The 19999-nt window shown below is 42.2% G+C and overlaps 1 protein-coding gene across 7 annotated transcripts in view; it reads left to right on the top strand.

The window, feature by feature from the left end:
* The first annotated feature begins 11326 nt into the window (after window positions 1-11326).
* The window catches only part of IL1RAPL2 (interleukin 1 receptor accessory protein like 2), a 1117802-nt gene continuing 1109129 nt past the window's right edge, over window positions 11327-19999 (top strand). For 3 of the 7 annotated variants that reach the window (XM_085008092.1, XM_085008094.1, XM_001925154.8), the window contains exon 1: window positions 12335-13213. The gene's annotated coding sequence lies outside the window, so the exon portion shown is untranslated. Of the gene's footprint in view, window positions 12128-12334; window positions 13214-19999 lie in introns of those variants that run through there. The other 4 variants (XM_085008093.1, XM_085008091.1, XM_085008095.1 and 1 more) reach the window with 4 other exon arrangements.

Genomic DNA, 19999 nt, shown 5'->3' on the forward strand with positions numbered 1-19999 from the left:
TATGTTTAATGATACCACTTTATCTGTGCATTTAAAATTAAAATATAAATCAAAGGTATCATTAAGAATAATTTCACCTTACTATATATTTCAAAGTCCATGGGTGATTTTATTCCAATGCGCCTAATCTCTTAATTCAGCTAAAAAAAGAGATGACTCTAAGAAGTGACATGATAAATAATTTAAAGCATAACATTCTTATGCCATAATCCTGACAAAAGAAATGAAAGATGATCTAAAGTGGCAGAGGTTCTAAATTGCTGAAAAGGTATTAGCATTCTTGTAGGAACTTTTGGCATATGAAAGAGAAAGTTCTGTTTATTGACATTTTCTAATTGAAAGATTTAGAAAGATTCAACATTGGTAATGGTGTTATTGACCTAGAGTGAATTGGTAGTATGATTGTTGTGTCTAGAGCTTGTGACCATGACAAGGAAAAGAGAAACAAATTTTGAATCCTGGTCATCGTATACGGAGATAGACTCAGAGGACCTGAGAATGGATGTACAATGTGATTCATGAGGGAATGGCAGTACTAGGAATGAGAGCGAAAAAAATTTCAAGATCCAAATCTATCCTTTCTTCTATGAAACAGTGCATTTTATGTTAGCACAGCATTTTTACTAACTGTGCCTGATTATTATTTTTAGCTTATTAATGATACTATAATAGTAGCTAGTTGGTATTTATCTCCAAGGCATTCTAAATGATTTGCAGGCACTTTTTTATTATTCTGTGTCATATCCTTGTCAGGTGACAATTTCACTCCCCCCCCCCCCACGCTCCTCCCAAGGCAATTTAGAGAGAAAAAACAGATACCAAATGAGGAACAGATGATTTGAAAAACAACAACAACAGCAGCAACAGAAACATTTCTCATATTTTCTGATTCCTACCCTGGTGTGTTTTGCACAGAGCTTTGCTGCTTAGCTTCAACGTGTATGATCTAAAATAACCAGCATGCAATGAAAGTCCAACAAATGAACTTTCACTTTTTGAGAGTTAATTAGTGATGTTTTTGACAAGTGTGAGTTTTCTTTGGTACCTTCACATGGGAAGTAAATAACAGCTACCTAGATCCCTAAGATGTTGTCATATTCCAAGAAATTAAGATTTATATGGGGTGGGGTGAGGTTTGGGACTGTTGGAGACAGTTTTTATTGGAGGTTTTCAATGGCTCCTGGTGTTTTCAAGTTAAACTGCCTACCCAAAGTGGGCACCCTTTTAGAAAGTATGAGGTTGTTATGGACTGTCTGCTTGTGTCCCCCTAAAATTTTTAGGTTGATATCTGAACCCCCAGTGTGATGGTATTAGTAGATAGAAACTTTAGGAGGTAATTAGGTAGTAAGGGTGGAGCCCTTATTAATGGGATTAGTGTCTTTTGTCTTAAGAAGAGACACCAGAGAATGAACTTTCTCTTTTTTTCCCCTCTCTCCTTCTTTCCTCCCTCCCTTCCTTTCCCTTCCTCTTCTTCTCCTTCTTCCTTTTCTGTTTCCCTCTTCCTCTCCCTTTCTCTCTCTCTCCATAATGTGAGGATACAAGGAGACCAGGAAGAAGGCCATGACTATGAATCCGACCACTCTCATCTCAGACTTTCAGCCTCCAGAATTCTGAGAGATATATGCTGTGGTTTAAATCACCAGGTCTATGGTATTTTTGTTATAGCAGCCTAAATTGTCTAAGATAGGGTTTTGAAATTTTGTTAAATGATCTTTGTCTTTAAATTTTGAGCAGATCGCAATGCCAGGGCATGCAATGATAAAGCTCCTCCTGGTATTTGTTCTTGTTCTGTGACATTAATCCCAACTAAAAAATGATTTTTCTTGTTTTAAAATATCAGCTATTGGCTATGGCTAAGGAAAATGATGTTCTGGTTAATCCAGCAGACTGGTTAATAAAAAGTTATCATGCATATACCAGTTTTCAAATACTGAGACAGCAGTATCATATACTTGACAGTAAATTGATGTTGAGGATACCTAAAATTTTCTCTGATGATCTAGAATCCATTACAGAATCACACGAACATCTTAATAAAAGGAGCAGTTTTTCTGGTGCCATAAATGAACTGAAATGACAGCTGAGAGCTTCAATTGCTAGAATTCCCTGTAAGAGTGTTTATCTAGAAACACACTGCAACAATTAATTACTTTATGGCACTCTCTTTCTTTAAGACTGGCCCCTAACCTCTCAGTGTTTTAAAAGCACTCATGTCAAAGCCAGAAACCTTAACCTACAGCATTGTTATTTGAATTACAAGTCCAATTTAAAGTCCCATTATAGAGACAGTCTTGGCTCCTGAAGTAGTAAAACCATTTCCCTAAATGTCAGAGATGTTTCTTTAGGCACTTGATTGCTGCATTTTTTGTTCTATGATTGGGACTTTATTATAATGCAGAGGATTTTCTTCATTTCACGATAAAAGCCTGAAATCCAATCAATTGATTTAGAAGGCTGTTTATAACTGACTTGACTCTTTCTGGCAAATGTGCTGATGCTTAGTGATATCTGACTTTCCCTTGACAAGGGGTTTCTTGGTGATTATAAAAATAAATAAATATTGACTTCCTTTCTTTGAGGGCAACAGAAGTTTTTCAGTCAGTCTTTTTTTTTTTTTTTTTTTTTTTTTTTTTTTTATACTGTTCTCTTCAGAACCCAAGCTGATGGAAGAGTTGCTTGTTTCTCTAAGGAATAAACCAAAGGTACAGGGATTTAGGTTATATTTAGGGAGAAATTTCCTGACAATGTAGTAAAATATGAGACCTCATTTTGTGAAAGAAAGTGAAAAAGCAATCAGGGCTTCAAATGTGAGAGGGGAGAGCCAGCATAGTGATGATGATCCCTCGCCTGTACCCACCTTCTGATTCTTGACCTTGCTGCTCATCCACTTCTGGCCTCAGTAGGGAGATGGTGATAAAACACGGAGGATGAGTAAAGAGAAGAAGACATACACTACCTGTTTATCTGTGTGGATTTTGAAGGTTATAACTATGAAGCTCTGTCTTCCCCACTGAATGAACTGCAAGCTCCTGACATTTGAAGCCCTCCACATACTGGCTCCAACCCATTGTTCCAGGTCTCTCACTCATCCTTTCTAGGGACACTATGCCACAAACCACATTTGATGGCCCCTTTTCTCATAAAATGCACCACCACGTTCTGTCATACACCACTTGCTCTTGGTTACCCTCTCTGGCCTTCATGATAGTTCACTGAACTTGAATCCTAGTGCTTTGACTCCTTGCTCATTTAATCCTGGCCACACTGGTTTATTTTCTATTTTCCTTTGCTGAGCATACTCCTGCCTCAAGGCCTTTGCACTTCCTATTTTTTCCTGCCTGGAACCTTCTGTCCCAGTTGTAGAATGGGCTGGTTCCCATATGTTCTTCTTTTTTTCTTTTTCTTTCCTTCTTTCCCTTTAGGGCTGCACCCGCAGCATATGGAAGTTCCTGGACTAGGGATTGAATCTGAGTTACAGCTGCCTGCCTACACCACAGCCACAACAACTCGGGATCCAAGCCGCTTTTTAATTTTTTTTTCTTTTTATGACTGTGCCTGTGGCATATGGAAGTTCCCAGGCTAGGGATCAAATCAGAGCTGCAGCTGCTGGCCTATGCCAAAGCCACAGCAATGCCAGATCTGAGCCACGTTTGCAACCTACGCTGCAGCTTATGGCAACACATGATGCTTAACCCACTGAGTGAGGCCAGGGATCGAACATTCATCCTCAGGGACACTATTTCAGTTTGCTAACCCTCTGAGCCACAGTGGAAAATCCCCATTATCTCCTTAAAGACACTCCTAAAAGCTTGAATTTCTTATGATGGCTTCCTTGACCACTCTATTTGAAATGAAAATTTCCCCAGTCCTCTCCATATCACTTACCTTGCTATACTTTTTCCATAGTACTGTTCTCTGCTATATTATACCATTTACTTATATACTAAATTTCTTTTCTGTCTTGCTCCCCCCTCCTTACCACCAGAATTTAAATTTAATTCAGGTAGAGATTTTTGTCTGTGTTATTCACTGCTATATACTCAGCACCTAGAAGGAGTGTCTGGCGTATAGCAGGCTTCTAATAAATATTCACTGAACAAATGAATGAATGGATGCTATGTCTTCTGCTTGAAATAACCCTCTTAATATACACCTTATATTACACCACTTTCAGATGTTACCTCCTTCATGAAGCCTTTCCTGATTCCTCCCAACATTTTCCCTCCTCTGACTCCCTGCAATTTCTCCTGTTTGGGTGAACACACTGTATTCTCACCTGTGCCATTGTGACCTGTGAATTTTCTTCTTCCTTCTGATAAATATTTGCTTCTTAAGGGCAGAATTTGTGTTGCTATCCATACCCCTTTCACAAAGGTTTTAACTTTAAAAACTCATTTAAGAGTTCCACTTTTGGGATGGCAGCATGAGGAGCTCCACAGATCCACTCCTTCTTGAAACAAGCATAACTGATGATAACTTAAAAAAAATCTGGAAATTGTCCTAAGGGTATATAGCAAATAAATAAATATTTACTTCACAAGAACAGAAAGTTCTGAAGCTTTCCTGAAATAAAGTGATTTATTTGAAACAGAATATGAGAGGAAGTTCAAGCCTAAGGGAACTCTTGAAAACCGTGGATATTTTGGTGGTAAGCAAATAAGAGGAGGCTAGTAGCTCTTTAAATTAAGAACAAGATAAACCATAGAATAGCTGCCTCACTAGAGAACCATGGGAAGAGACAGCAATGAAAAGCCATCCCAGGGTCAGAGCAAACCTTGAAGACTGATTCCCAAAATGAGTTTTGCCTAAACTTAACTGGTTCAGATCATGGAATAATTTATGTAAAGCATTGTTGAAAACAATAGAAAAATCAACCCAATTCCTGGAGCATAATAGCTGGGTGTGATACCAAATGAGGCACATAGCCTAACAGAGAGGTGAGGGAAAGAGACAGTTAAAGGGAGCCCTCCTTAAACTACAGTCATCCTAGGATGACTGTGTGCATGGTCTAGGATTTGTTCACTGAGGAATGACACCTAAGTCTTCACATGTGGGAAAAACAGACTTCACTAAAATTGCCTAGCCAAGCTATTAAATAAATAAGCAAGCAAAAACAAAAATAAGTCCCAGAGAATAGGGAGAGGAATCAGTGTCCAGAGTTGCTACATTACCCTAAATCTCTAATTTTCAACCTCAAATTAAAAGATATGCAAAAAACAAAGAAACTGAAAAAGCATGACTCTTTTAAAGACAAAAAACAACAGCCAGTCGACAAAAACTGCCTTAAGGCCAAAACATCAAGTTTAATGGACAAAGACTTCAAATACATCACTATAAATATGTTTAAATAAATAAACTATGCTTATGGAAGTAAAATAATTTACAATAAAAATGTAATCAAATAGAGAAATAACAATTAAGAGGGAATTTTTTTTAAAGACCCAAATGGAAACTCTGGAGCTAAAAAGTACAGTAATGAAAATGAAATTTTAAGAGGTCCCCAATAGTAGATTTGAAAAGGCAGAAGAAAAAAAATCATTGATCTTGAGGATAGAGGGCTAGATATTATGTATTCTAAAGAAGAGAAAGAAAAAGATAATGAAAAAAATAATAGGGCCTTGATGAAATGTGGGATGCCATTAAGGCACACTGAATTATGCATAATAGAAGTACTTCAAGGAGAAGAGAAAAAGGGGTGGAAAAAATGTGTGGAAATGATGTCTGAAAACTTCCTTCATTGGATGAATATTAATCTACATATCCAAGAAGGCCAATGAACTATAAAAAAGATAAATACCAAGAGATCCACATGCAGACATATCATTGTAAAAACACTGAAAGACGAAGAGAAAAATCTTAAAAGCTGTAAGAGAAAAATGACTCCTGGAGTTCCCATTGTGGCTCAGTGATAGCCAACCCAACTAGTATCCCTAAGGATGCAGGTTCAATTCCTGGCCTTGCTCAGTGGGTTCAGGATCTGGCATTGTGCTGAGCAGTGGTGTAGGTCGCAGATATGGCTCGGGTCCCATGTTGCTGTGGCTGTGGTGTAGGGGCCAGTGATTTGACCCCTAGCTGGGAACTTCTATATGCCTCAGGTGCAGCCCTAAAAAAACAAAAACAAAAAAAGACTCCTCGCATACAATGAAATCTCAAAAGAACAAAAGGGTGATTTCTCTTGGAAACAATAGAGGCCAGAAAACAGTGGAATTACATACTCAATAGTGTTGAAAGAAAAAAAAAACTATGAATTAAGAATGCATATCCAGCAAAAGGAGCTTTCAAAAATTAAGGCAAAATGGATTTCCCTCATGGCTCAGCTTTTTGAGGATCCAGTGTTGTTGCTGTATCACTGTAGTGGCTTGGGTCACAGGCAAGGCCAAAAAATTAAAAAAAAATAAGGCACAATAACAACATTCTCAGATGATAGAATTTGTTGCAAAAGACCCATTTTATAAGAAATACTAATTGAGGTTCTTCAGTATGAAAGCAAGTGACCCCAAAAGTAATTTCAATCCACATGGGAAAAAACAGCACCAATAATTATACAGCTATAAAAGACAATATAAATAAATATTTCTTTTCCTTTATTCTTTTCACAGATTTAAAAAGCAATTGTAGGCATTCCTGTTGTGTAGTGGAAATGAATCTAACTAGGAACCATGAGGTTGAGGGTTCGATCCCTGGCCTTGATCAGTGGGTTAAGGATCCGGCGTTGCCATGAGCTGTGGTGTAGATCGCAGACATGGCTTGGATCCCGTGTTGCTGTGGCTCTGGTGTAGGCCGGTGGCTACAGCTCCAATTAGACCCCAGCATGGGAACCTCCATATGCCACGGGTATGCCCCCCCAAAAAAAGGCAAAAAAAAAAAGCAATTGTATGTTTGTGCTGCTGGGCTTATAACATGTGGAAATGATATATTTGACAATAACAGCAGAAATGGGGTTGGTGGAATCAGTGCTATATTGGAGTAAGGAAATGACAGCATATCCATATCCACAGGAAACTCACATCCACAGTAAGTCATATCCACAGGAAAAAAAGAAGAGAATCAGAAATGGTAAATAAAGCTAACAAAAACAATATAAATATATATTTGATTTCCCTTCTCTCAGCTTCTTTAAACAACACCACATCATGTAAATTAATAATTATAATAATGCATTCTTGGTTTTATGACATAGATGTAATATGTATACAGAAATGGAAAAGCAGGAACACAGCTATATAGGAATAACATTTCTATTTATCACTTCAACATAAATCTGAAGTAGAACATATGTACAGATGTTCCATGGTTTACTCAGCCCATGTCCTCATGATAGAAAATTATCTATGATTTAAAAAATACTTGTTAGGTAGAAAATAATAGATGTACATGTATTTCTAAGTGTAAAGGGGATTGTATTAGTCAGTTATTGTTGCAATGATGCATTATGATAAAAAAAAACCCACAAGTTTTCAATGTCATACAGCAATAAACATTTGTTTCCTATTCACAAGTTTATAAGTCAGCTTGGGTTTACCTGCTCTCATTTCGGCTTGCTTGGGTTGGGCCCCACACTGTGGACTGGTTTCAGGTTTAGTCCATGTATCTTTTTTTTTTTTTGTCTCTTGTCTTTTTAGGGCTGCACCCACAGCATATGAAGGTTCCCAGGCTAAGGGTCGAATCGGAGCTGCAGCTGCTGGCCTATGCCACAGCCACAGCAACTAGGAATCTTAGCCACGTCTGTGACCTACACCACCGCTCACAGCAGCACAGGATCCTTAAGTCACTGAGCAAGGCCAGGGATTGAACCCGAATCCTCATGGATACTAGTTGGGTTTGTTAACAGCTGAGACATGATGGGAAGTGCTAGTCCATGTGTCTTATTCTCTCTGGATCAGAAGCTACCGAGGACTACTGGTGGGTAGCAGAAGCATGAGGAGCCAAGCCATTAGTGGCAAGTCTGCAAGTATTCCTTTGGTCATAGTAAGTCATGTGGCCAGCTGCAGTGGGTTGGGGGGAATGTGCTCTTCTTACACTAGTGGGAGGTACTCAAAGTCACAATGCAAGTGGTGTAAATGGATAATTCTTTAACAGTGAGGGTGTGACAAATTCCAAAGTACCACATAATACATAATACAACATAAGAAAACATAACCCCACTTCACATTGCCAGCAGCCCCCTCTTCCAAAAAAACAACCGCTGTTGGGAGCTCCTGATGTGGCTCAGTGGGTTAAGGACCTGACCTTGTCTCTGTAAGGATGCAGGTTCAAATCCTTGGCCTCGCTCAGTGGGTTAAGTGCAGCTCTGATCTGGTGTTGCCCTGGCTGTGGAGTAGGCCTCACCTATAGCTCCAATTCAATCCCTAGCCTGGGAACTTCCATATGTCACTGGCGTAGCCATAAAAAGAAAAAAAAAATCTCTGTTGCTAATTTCTTGAATATTCACTTAGAAAAATCTTTTTTATATATCAGTTTGTATGTGGTGAATCAGTTCATATCAGTAGTTTCAGTAGACTCTGTCATATTGTTTTCCAGAATGGTCACACTAATTTATACTCCAGCTGATTGTGAATGAAAGGGTTTGTTTCTTCACGTGCTAGCCAAACACTGTGTACTATGGAACACTTATTCTTTGCTATTATGATTTAGTTTGCAGTTATTTCACCATATATACATGCCCACTCACATTTTTAACTCTGTAGTATCTACTCATATCCTTTGCCTATTTTTTTGTTGGGTTGATTTTTCTAATTGATTTATAAGAGCCCTTTATATATTAATAAATTCTCCCTTCGAATTGTTGCAATTTTCTCCCACTTTATGGTTTTGACTTTGCCTATGGTGTTTTATTTTTCTTTGCATAACTGCTTAATTAATATGTAGTAAAATGTATCAGTCTCTTTTCTCATGGTTCATGGGTTTTAAGGCTTGCTTAGAAAGGTGCTTCCCCACCTGCAGAGGGTCACTCCTTGAAATTCTGATTTAATAGATCTGGGGCATACTTCCAGGAATCTTTAATAAGGTACTAAACTGGCAATTTGGGCCATCAGCCAGGTCTAAGTACATGGATACAATAAGATCAAGTATGTAGGGCAACTGGTCAGCAAGTAGACACTCAATAACTATTTGCTCTCTAGTCTCACCTTATTATCCTAACAAGTAGCTTTGAAATTTACCTTGGGAAGAGATAAGTTTAAGTTCAGCATATTTTTTGGTTATTCATTTGCAAAACTATTTACCCCAATTATTAATTTCTTAAAGACTTTTGACTTCACTAAATGGTTATCAGCTCTTCTCACCATTAATCGGTGAGCATATATTGAGTGCTCATAATTTGTTAAACTCTTTAAAGTCTTGTTCTTAATATTATTGGGAAGATGATGATACTGGCCCTACCTTGGTAGAACATGGAACTGATTTGTTTATTCAGCAGTGATTGAATTTTATTAAGCTATGCCACACTCTCCCCTATTTCTTCATGTAATTAAGACCAGTTTTGCAAAAAGGCCATCTGTAGGTAGCGGTGCTAACCATAACTTGATATGGTCACGAAATACGTATGGCTTAATTGGCCTAAGCAGATATGACTCTAGCCTTGTTCTTTGGTGTTTATCATCTGACAGTGGTGCTGTCAGAACCTATTATTAACTCCTTAGGTGATTGTAATAAATGCCCTTTTTCATTCCCTGGGCTAAGCAGAGTTGAAAGATTTTCTTGAAAATGCTTCTCAATTGCTAATATGTATATGAGATCACCTGAGAATCTTGTTAAAGTGAAGATTCTGATTCAGTATTTCTGGGGGTGCATTTATATCAAACTCCCAGGTGATGCTCCAATGTTGCTGGTCCATGAATAATACTTTGAAGAGCAAGGCTCTAAAGCCATAAATTGTCACTAAATTCTTTTTGAGAAGTCAGTGGTTCCTTCCCCATTTTATTGGCATTTTGTTCCTATTTGGACTCTTTATTCCTATATTCCTCAAGTCTTTTGCAATTGCTTCATTTAAACCAGACTTGTACCATAGGCCAAAAAACAGCCTTCTTTGATGGGCACCAAGAGTCCTTTCTCCATCCAAAGAAGATCTACTGACCTGGGGTAATGCCTTAAATCCCCAAGTCTGGAAAGTATTCTTAAACCCTCTTGTGAAGGGTTGTGTTACCCTGGGGGAATAAGGTTAGCTAGAGTAGTTATGCATTTATCAGACTGGAACACCAATGCTAATCATTGTTATCAGCAGAGTGAGTACCGGAAGAATAACATAGGAGAACAAGTTTTGATGGAGCAGGAGGCACAGAAGTTGGATACATAATGGCACTGGGTGTTAGAGTGAGGTTGGGTGGATTCAGCATAGAAAGATGATTAAAAGGAATCAACAGGGCAGGAAGGGTGTGTTTTTTTGTCCCCTGTTTTGTCATTTAAAAAAAGTGTTGTCTACTTGACGAATTGCTTAGGGATATTATTCGCTGGTATCCCCAATGAGCTCCCTTCATCCTGACCAGTGGCTCTTTAACACCCAACATGAGTGAGAAGACTCCTGGTTTGGCCAAATATCCTCCCCTGTGACAGTTTAGGTTCTAGTTTGAGCCCAGGGCCCAGGGCATGAAGGCTAAGCTCTATTCTAAAGGAAAAACTGGAAGCACCAGACTCCCAACCAGGAGGATGAGATGTGAGATGTTTTTCCCCCTCTGAGTGGCCACAATCCTGGGCTTGTTGGAAGCCCTTGGGGTTGAGAGTGAGTAACATTAGTTTAGGTGAGGCTGTTTCGTTGGAAGTGGTGAGGAGGACTGCTGAGGACAAGCACACAGGCAGAGAGGGACGTTTACATGAGCTCTACAGCAAAGAGCAAGGGAGAACTGGCTGTCTGGTGCCCATTGGAAGAATGGGCTTTTATCTGAAAAGAGGAGCTGTTAGAGAACGGAAGCAGAAACTGCAGGACATTGCCCCTGTTTCCAAAATACAGCCTCTCCCCACCCCGCGCCCCTCTCCGCACCACCCCCTACCCATAAACAACAAAAACTTGGGAAGATAGCTTAGTTTTGGTTCCTGTCAAAAGACCTTTTCTTCCACACCTGACCTCTCTTGACTTCCCGACCGAACCGCAATTGCAGAAATAATTTTCCAGGGTGGGGTTTTGCGGGATTTAATGAAATAGCCAACGTCATAAAAGGAGTGCATAAACTTGGCATGAGAGGAGAGAGAGGGACAGTAACTTTGATCGTGCACAGATGGGGCCTTAAAAGTCTAGGGGATGGTGGTTCAAGACCAAGTGGCCAAGAAAGCTGGAGGAAGGGTCTGCGCTGCTCGCTGCACTCGGGTATCTCAGTTGCTCCCTCTTGTTCCCGCTCTCAGTCTCCGTCTTTGGCTCGCTCGCTAGCTCGCGCGCTCTCTGTACATAATGCAAAGCGATAGAGCGGCCTCAGGAGAACAGCTGGAGAAAGCTTAAAGAAAAGACAAATTAATAGGAGTCTAGCGCAGCAGCAAATGCTGGAGCTCAGCTGACCCGTTAAATGAGCAATCCTGTTAAGTGTGTTAATCAGCAAGGCGCCAGTGAGCCAAGCAGAACGCTCTGGGAGATACCTGGCGTGGAAACGGGTCTCTTCATCCGCAGCAATTCAAACTCTGTCAGTTCTTGAGTCGTAGTCCCTCTCTCCTATCACTCTTAAAGAGAGGAGCTCCAGAGCTGCGTGACCTTGGAGACGCATGTGGTCAGGAGCGCCTCAGGTGCGAGACATCAACAATCATTGTCTGGGTTCTATCTCCGAGCGTATCCTGGGGTCCCAGCTCTCCCGTATGATTGGCGGGACTGGAGAACCCTGAGACTTAAGGATCTCTAATCAGGGAGGGGTGGAAAAGAGGAGTTCTTTCTGGTACCAGGAAGCTCTTACTATGAATATAATCAGGTGGCTTGAATCTTTAATAACATCAAGTTCTGGCCTTTGGGGGAGCCAAGCAGGTGAACTCCTGGCTGAACTAGATACCTGTTTAATGGTGTAAATGGGGACCAGGATAGGTGAAAAACTTTGCTTCGTGGCTTTCCCTGCCTTCACTGGCCCAGTTCAGCGCTAGCCAACCGAGTACCCGGCCTACTCCGGTACGGACGCTAGACGGCGCTGCTGGGACACGCTTTCCTTCTCCCGGAAAGGTAAGAAGCAAGTATTTTTCTTTTTAAACCAGAGGATGGCGGGCGGGGGGGTGGGGGAAAGGGGCCCCGGGTTGGCAGCCTTTTCCACTCTCCCTCCCCGCGCTCCTAAATCCAAAGGGGTGTGGAAGAGGAGGAGGAGCAGCAGTAACCCTTTTCCGTGACGTGCCAGAGCGGTTCTCTAATTTCCACCTCCTTCCCGGTGTAATCAGTCAGCCCGGAGGCATCAAACTGTTAGCGATGGAGACGCAGCTGTAGGTGATTTCCACTACTCTCCTACCCCGACTCTAGGTATATTTTGGAGGCTACAGCAGCAGAGATGGCATGATGTGAGGCGAGCCTGGAGCGCACTTCCCAGGCATCGCTTCTTCTTCAGAGAGAGGGGAGATATATAGGCTTTTGCGCACTGGCTGGAGAGGGTTCCCCACCAAGGTTGGAGCAATAGGCTAGAGAGAGGCGGGGAGGCAGAGTTCGCACCTGCAGCCTGCGCTAAGGTCAGGGCGATAGGGCTGCTGCCCTCGAGGGCGTTCGTGCCTCAGGAGAGGTGTGAGAGCCACGGGCTGAGGCGCCTGCATCCCGCGGTTACAGCATTTGTCCAAGACGAGGTCGGGCGGGAGCAAGGCTGCTCCGAAGCAAAGTCTCAAAGAAGGACGAGGCTGGAGGACAGGAGACTTAGGAGAGTCTGCCACAGGGCCAAGAGGAGGCACTTGCTATTCTAACTTAGGGGCTGAATGGAATCCCCTTTAACCTCCCCAAGTTCAGTTCCCCCTAAAGTACACAGAAGCTCTGCTGAACTCTAGAAATCTTCCCTGGGCGGGGAGAAGTTTTCCAGCATCCTTTTTTGCTAGGACGGGGAGTGGAGGAGGCAGTCGGGGCTGCCCTGTCCGCTGCTCTGGAAGACACTGTCTTCCCCGCGCCTCCTCCAGCGCCTTTGGGCATCCTCTTTGTCGCCCGGAAAGCTCGAGCCCGCGCTCTCTGGAACCCAGCTCTCCATCTCGTCCTGGACCGAGGCCCATCGCCCCAGACATGGAACTGCACGCTTGAGCCCTGCTGGACGTCCCCGGCTGTTTTGCAAGAAGACTCGGACAGGTAAAGCCCATTCTCAAAATCGAACAGCTAGCTGGCTGATGAGGGCCAGGGAATAACGTACTGGGCTCTCAGGTGACAGCAGGGAGCAGGCAGGCAGGCTGTGGCAAAGGGAGCTCTGCCTCTCTCGCATCGCTGGTCCCCGCGCCAGGAAATGCTGCCAGTTTCCTTTCCCGGCTTCAGCTCTCCCCGAAAGTTTAGGGACTAGAGCTCCCAAGGTCAGGGGCTCCTGGCCGCGCAGGAGGAGCGCGCGCCCGCGGTGCCAGGTGCCTGTGAGCCTGTGAGCTGCTGGATCTTTGCGCTCTCTGCGGCCGAAGCGCCGGCTTTGTAGCCTGGAAGGCACTTTCCTATTAGGTGCTTCTTTCTGACTCTACCCACGTTTCTGCCCGCAGCCAGGAGAGCAACCAAGGGGACGCGGGCTGAAGGTGGCTCGGGGGTGGAGCAGTGAGGGGTGGAGCACGAGATAAGGTAGAGCTTCTGGCGATCCGAGGCCATCTCTGCCCGCTTGCCCCGACAACCCGAAGGGGCTCCCGGGAAGAGTCTGGGGTGCCACGACTCCTTTCCCACAGAAATCTCTGCTCCCCATTGAACCTCGCGCGGGTTTCTCAGGTGGAATGATCCTCTCTGAACCATTGCTCAAGGGAGAGGAACGACCCGCGCTTTAGACTCCTTGCAAAGGAACCTCAGAGAGGTAGAGGAGGTGCAACCCGACTTGCCACTCTGGGCCTGCAATGGGAGCAATTAGCTTGATTTGTCGCTATCAGACCGTTAGGAAACAAGCTTTAGCAAAGTGACTTGGCAAAGGAAGTGTGTTATAACAATGGTCGGTTCCAGGGTTTTCTCCTAGTTTCTGCACTACCTCCCCCTTCCCTTTTCTGTGGCCCAGGGACTTTGCAGGAGACGTCAGTAAAACAGGTATTTAAGGTTTCCCCCATGCCACCCATGAAAGTTGTGGCTGGGCTGGAGTGCTGGAAAAGTACCTCTTGTCTAAAAGCTAATCTGGAGCCCACCTCCGTCTGGTGTGGTTTTTTTTTGGGGGGGGGCAAAAATCTATTCACAAATAATTGATCTCATACTAGTACATTCAGTCTCACCTTCTGTTGACTTCCAAGAAGAATGCTTTATTTTCCTGGCCAGGGGAGACAAATTGTAGATTATTAAACATGCTGCACTGTCCTGCTGGGGTCAGACCCCTAAGTAAGGGAGGAAGGCAGGAGGGAGGGAAGGAGGAAAGAACTTTGTCCCCAAAGACTTGCAGGTTCAGCAGGCATGTATTATTGCTCAGGAAGGATGCCTGGGTTACAGGATCCCAAGGGAGGGAAGGAGTTAAGTGTCCAGGATAGGCATGGAGGACTGGGGGCCATTTCCCCACTGACACCCTCAACTCTCCCACACCAGCACGGTCTCCCTCTGAGGGGCTGGGGGCCAGTGGTGTTGTTTCCCTACTGGATTCTTTGCCAACAGGGTAGCAGGCGCTGCCTGGTCTTGCAACTCAGAAGACATTTTTCTCAGTGCTACTTGCTTCCCCAAACAGGAATTAGGCAACTACTCTGGGGCCTAGGGTGAGTGAAATTCTCAGTTATACCTGAGCCAGAGGCTTTAGGGGAAGTGCCTACCTGTACCCACTCCATCCTTTGTACTCCTCCTCTGCAGAGCAACCTGTCATAGGACCACTGACTGGACTGTGCTGTGGCTGGACCCCATTGTGGTGCCTCTGGCTCTGGGCTGCCTGCTCACCATGTAAGCTCTCCAGTTTGGGGGCTGCCTTGGGCTAGACAGCCTGCAATTATCTGTGGTTGAAGCAGATAATTTAAATAGAAAGCATTTAAATGTGGGTAAAAGACTGTGGCACCAGAGGCTCTTAGTTCTCCCACTCTTGCCCCAGCTGATTGGAAGGAGGGGCAAGATGTGATCAAAGCTGTTCTGGTGACTGTGAGCCATGGTCATTTATATTTCTGTCCCATAGGCCAAGGCCAGGCCTTCAGAGCAAAAGGGCTGGGAATTTAAGCCCATTTTTGCTGCCCTCAGTGATATGTGGATGGTCTTAACTCAGGTTGATCAATGGGGTCATTTTCAATTTCTCTGAGGCTCCCATTGCTGGAAGCTCTGGCTACAGGGGCTAAAGGCACTTATCAGGCACAGAGAATGCAGGGGTGCCTCTGAACCGTGGTGTTGACAAGTCAAATTGAGTTTGAATCTTGATTTCCTAAAACATGGTTCTTTAATTGAGTAAAATTTTCCTGTTTACCAATAATTGGTGATAGAGTCCATTTATACGCTGCTTGCTAGGATGAATGGATGGCATGGCTACCTGGGGAATAGTCCAAATTACCCATCTGCCACACATCTCCACAAGTACTAAGCCACTGGAGTTTTATTTGGCTTTAAGAAGACATACTCTTAAATATTCAACCTTATAAGAGAGATGAATTATGAAGTGGCTATTCCAGTTTTGTTTGAAACAAACTTCACTCTATCAATTATGTTGGCTTGCATAGTTCATTGAAGTGGCTCTGGGCAAAACATTTGCTATTTGAGAAGAGGAAAGGCTGGAGAAGTACAACAAATTAAAATATGGTTGAAATGATCTTACACTATGGTGAAACAGAATTGTGTGTTTACATCTCTTCCTTAAAGGAAGTCATCCCCATGTGCAGCTTGATGGCCTACATGGATTCTGTGATGATTGTTGTAGTATGATGAAACTTAAGGAAATAAATACATTTCTTCCCTTGAACTTGAATTACATTTCCTCCCTTGAACTTGAATATTTCTGTAACTGAGGAAGTACCAATGGCAGCCAGGACTGTTAGAAGAATGCACATGTTGCCTTCATTTGAAAACTACTGTAAGCTCTTTGGTAAAAATGCACTGGGACCAAGTGGAAGAAATTTTAAAAATCCCAAATTTTAGCTCTTTCATAATAAGATATAAAAGAAAGATCAGGATTTCCCACTGTGGTGCAATGGGATTGGTGGTATCTGGGGAGCACTGGGACACGTGTTCGATCCCCAGCTGGCACAGTGGGTTAGGGATCTAGTGTTGCCACACAGCTGCAGTTTAGGTTGAGACTGCAGCTCAGATCTGATCCCTGGCCTGAGAACTCTGTATGCCATGGGGGAGCCAAAAATGAAAAAAAAAAAAAAAAGTAAAGCTAACCACCCAACCTCGCCAACCTCAATGGTGTGGGCTAATAGGGCTTTTCAGGGCTGGTTTCTAGCTGTATCCAGCAGCCCACAGCCCTTAACCCCTGAGGTTTGTCTCTTGAGCTTATACCAGGAAGCCATGATCAGGCTAAGCTTGGTGGAGAAAGATAGATAAATGTTGAATGTGCAATGTGAGTTTTAATTATCCTGAGCTAGGACTGGAAAATAAACCCCTTATTAAGTTTAGACTTGATTGAGCTGTCAGTATCATGGGATTTGCCAGAGTAAAACATGCTTGGCCAACATAAGGCCTGATGCAAAGATGTACTACATGGGTCCATTTGGCTAAAGCCACCAATGAACTCAGACTCTTTGGGCTGCTTCCCTTTGAAATGGCTTCCAATGAGATCAGAGGCACTGGAGTGAGTCCATCGTGGGCTAGTTTCTCTCTGGCTTCCCCAGCCACAGATATTGCTCCAAATCTTTGATCAGTTAACCTAAATACATATTCTCTGTGCCAAGAAGCCCAGCTTTAACTGCCTTCTTTTTCTGTTTAAAGCTCACCTCTTCATGTAGCTATTCCTTGGCTTTTCTCCTGATTTTCAAAATACATTTAAAAAATTTATTATAGTATAGTCAATTTACTACGTTCCTTCAGTTTCTGCCTTTTTTCTAGGGCCGCTTCCTGTGGCATATGGAAGTTCCCAGGCCAGGGGTTCAATTGGAGCTGTAGCCGCCGGCCTACGCCAGAGCCACAGCAATGCAGGATCCGAGCCGTGTCTGCGACCTACACCACAGCTCATGGCAACGCTGAATCCTTAACCCACTGAGCAAGGCCAGGGATCGAACCCACAACCTCATGGTTCCTAGTTGGATTCGTTAACCACTAAGCCACAATGGGAACTCTGTGTGTATTCTTTTTTTTCATACTGTCTTCTATAGTGTTAAACCTGGCTTACCTTACTCCTTTTTCTTGGTCTATTGGCATGTAAAATGTACTTATATACTAATTTGAGCCCCCTTTCCCAATCTCAATCATCTGTGGTTCCTGTATGCTCATCCATTCCTGCCTCAGATATCCTGTCTTTATTAAATGCCCTGAATTCTATCTCTGAAATAGGTTTTCTCTTTTTCTCTTTTCCCACTGCTACCTTTCCCTGTTAAGTCCTCTGAATTCTTTTCTTTTTTCTCTCCCTTCCTCCCCTTTCCTTCCTCCCCTTTCCTTCCTTCCCCTCTTCCTCATTCACTCCCTCATTCCCTCTTGACCTGGTCTGCTATAAAAAACCTCCCCTTATTGTCTTTAGTATGCTCTCCAATATATTCTGAATATTAGAACTAATCTCCCTGAAATTCTTTTAGTTCTTAAAGGTATTGAATACCTAGTGAGTGGATTAAGTGGTATGGATTGTTATGGAATCCGAAAGACTTTCTGACAATTAGTGTTGCCCAATACATTAAATAGGTTGCATCATAACCCTAGGAAGTTCTTCATCACCGAAGGTATGTACCTGGCATGGCCAACCAATTGGTAGAAATTCAAACATCAGATCTGGGAGATTGAACTGGATGACCTGTTATTATAAACCCAGAGATTCAATTATCCTTTAAGTATCCAGGGAAGTAAGTAGGGTCCAAATAGGAGACAACCTATCAGTTTACCTGCTGAAATTACAATTTTTAAAAATTATTACTAAGACTTGTGTTTTAGAGTCTTTTCGGTAATAGTCTGTTTCTATGCCTGAATAGGTTGCTTTGTTCTGGCTCACTTGGGTGTGTGTCATTGTGAGAACTATCTAGATCACTATACTTTGTTATTAATTTTTAACATTTGTACTTGCTTTATACTTTGTTAAATGCTTTCCCTCTTATCTTGCGTAATATTCAAAATAATCTTGTGAGGTGGGTTATTCTTCCATATTACATATGCTAGAAACCAACCAACCAACCATATATTTAGATGATTTTCCCAACGTAATACAATTAAGTTGGGAAACGATTTTATTGATATCACAAATCTGTTATTGCTCTCAGGTCCAGAGCTCAGATGACACTAATGTGTCTTCATTCTCTCTCTGCTAGTTATAAAGTCAAGACCAGATTCTTTGGATAGAAATCTGAGGCCTTTGGAGATTTAGCTTGAGCCTACCTAGTCAACCTTTTCTCACTACCTCTCTGCTCACATGATGACCTAGCTGAACCAGACTACTCACCGTTGTTCAACATAACCTTTGTAATCTATCCATTGTACCTTTGATTGTGCTTCTTTTAACCCAGAATGTCTTCCTCCTGCCCCTCTCATCTCTATTCCTCTGCCTGTTGAGAATGAACCATATTCAAGAAGCAGCTTAAGTGCTGCCTCTTCTATTTAGCCCTCCCTAATCTCTCTCATGTTCCATAGCCAAGAGGATTTCTCCCTTCTTGTAACTCCCTTGACAATTTGTTGAGTCTTCTTTTATGGTACTTGGTTTGTTCTAAAACTATTATTGTTATCCATCATTTTATATCCTTTACCAAAGTTTAAACTTCTTGAAGGCTTTCTAATCTGTCTCTTATTCTGTAGCGTGCCATGAATACAGGAGGGATAAATTTTATATATATATATTTGAGTTGCCATTGAGATCTGTGTTATCTTTGCATGTTACTGAATATCTCTTAAGTGGCTGTTACAGGTTAAACTGGAAATTGCCAAATTTATTATCAGCCAATAATCCTATGAAACAGTATAATAGGGTAGTGATTTTTTTAATAGTTACACTCTAGAAGTGCTCTGTCCAATAAATATTTGATCATATATTTATTTAAATTGATGACAATGAACTAAAAGTAAAAATTCAGTTTCTCACTCACCTTTCAAGTTCTCAAAAGCTACACGTGGCTAATGATTACCCTAATGGAATGTTCAACTATAGAGCATTCCCATTGGTGTAGAAAGTTCTGTTGGACAGTTGCTGTTCAACAATGGTTCTCCACATTTATTTCCACCTAGAAACATGATCACAAAGGCAATTGATTTAATGGACTTATGCAGACTTATTCACAGTCCCCAGTGCCACTGCACTGCCACTTTCCTTCTCTCTTAGAACATAAGTTAGATAGTAACATTATGGGAATCACTTTGACTCTATTTGAGGGGAAAATGAAATGTTTACACCACATGAAATACCAAAAAAAAAAAAATTCAGATGAGATTCTGAAGAAGAATTATAAGGAAATTGCTGTTCCAAATATAAAATATAAATTGTACTAGAAATCAGAAAATTAAATGCTATGGTATTTGTTTAGGAGCAGACACATCATTGTAACAGAGAACACTGTTTCTTTGAAAATAGTAAACTATTTCCAAGTATGTTGTGAATTTTAAGATATGATGAAGAGGCACATCAAACGTTTGGGTTGGGAAGAAAGGACAAGTTTTTCAGTAAATGTAGTTAGGACAAAAGGATATTGTCATTTGAGGGGAAGTTTAATAAAGCTACATCTTTATTCACTGTTTATTTATTTCATTATTTATTTATTTACTGTTTAGGGCCACACTCTCGGCACATGGAGGTTCCCAGGCTAGGGGTCAAATCAGAGTTGTAGTCACTGGCCTACGCCAGAGCCACAGCAACGTCAGATCCGAGCCACATCTGGGACCTACACC

This window comes from Sus scrofa, chromosome X, assembly GCF_054392235.1.
Source record: "Sus scrofa isolate SSC_HxYL_T2T_F1_AM1 chromosome X, Sscrofa_HxYL_maternal_Yorkshire_Landrace_v2.0, whole genome shotgun sequence".
Taxonomy (NCBI): Eukaryota; Metazoa; Chordata; class Mammalia; order Artiodactyla; family Suidae; genus Sus; species Sus scrofa.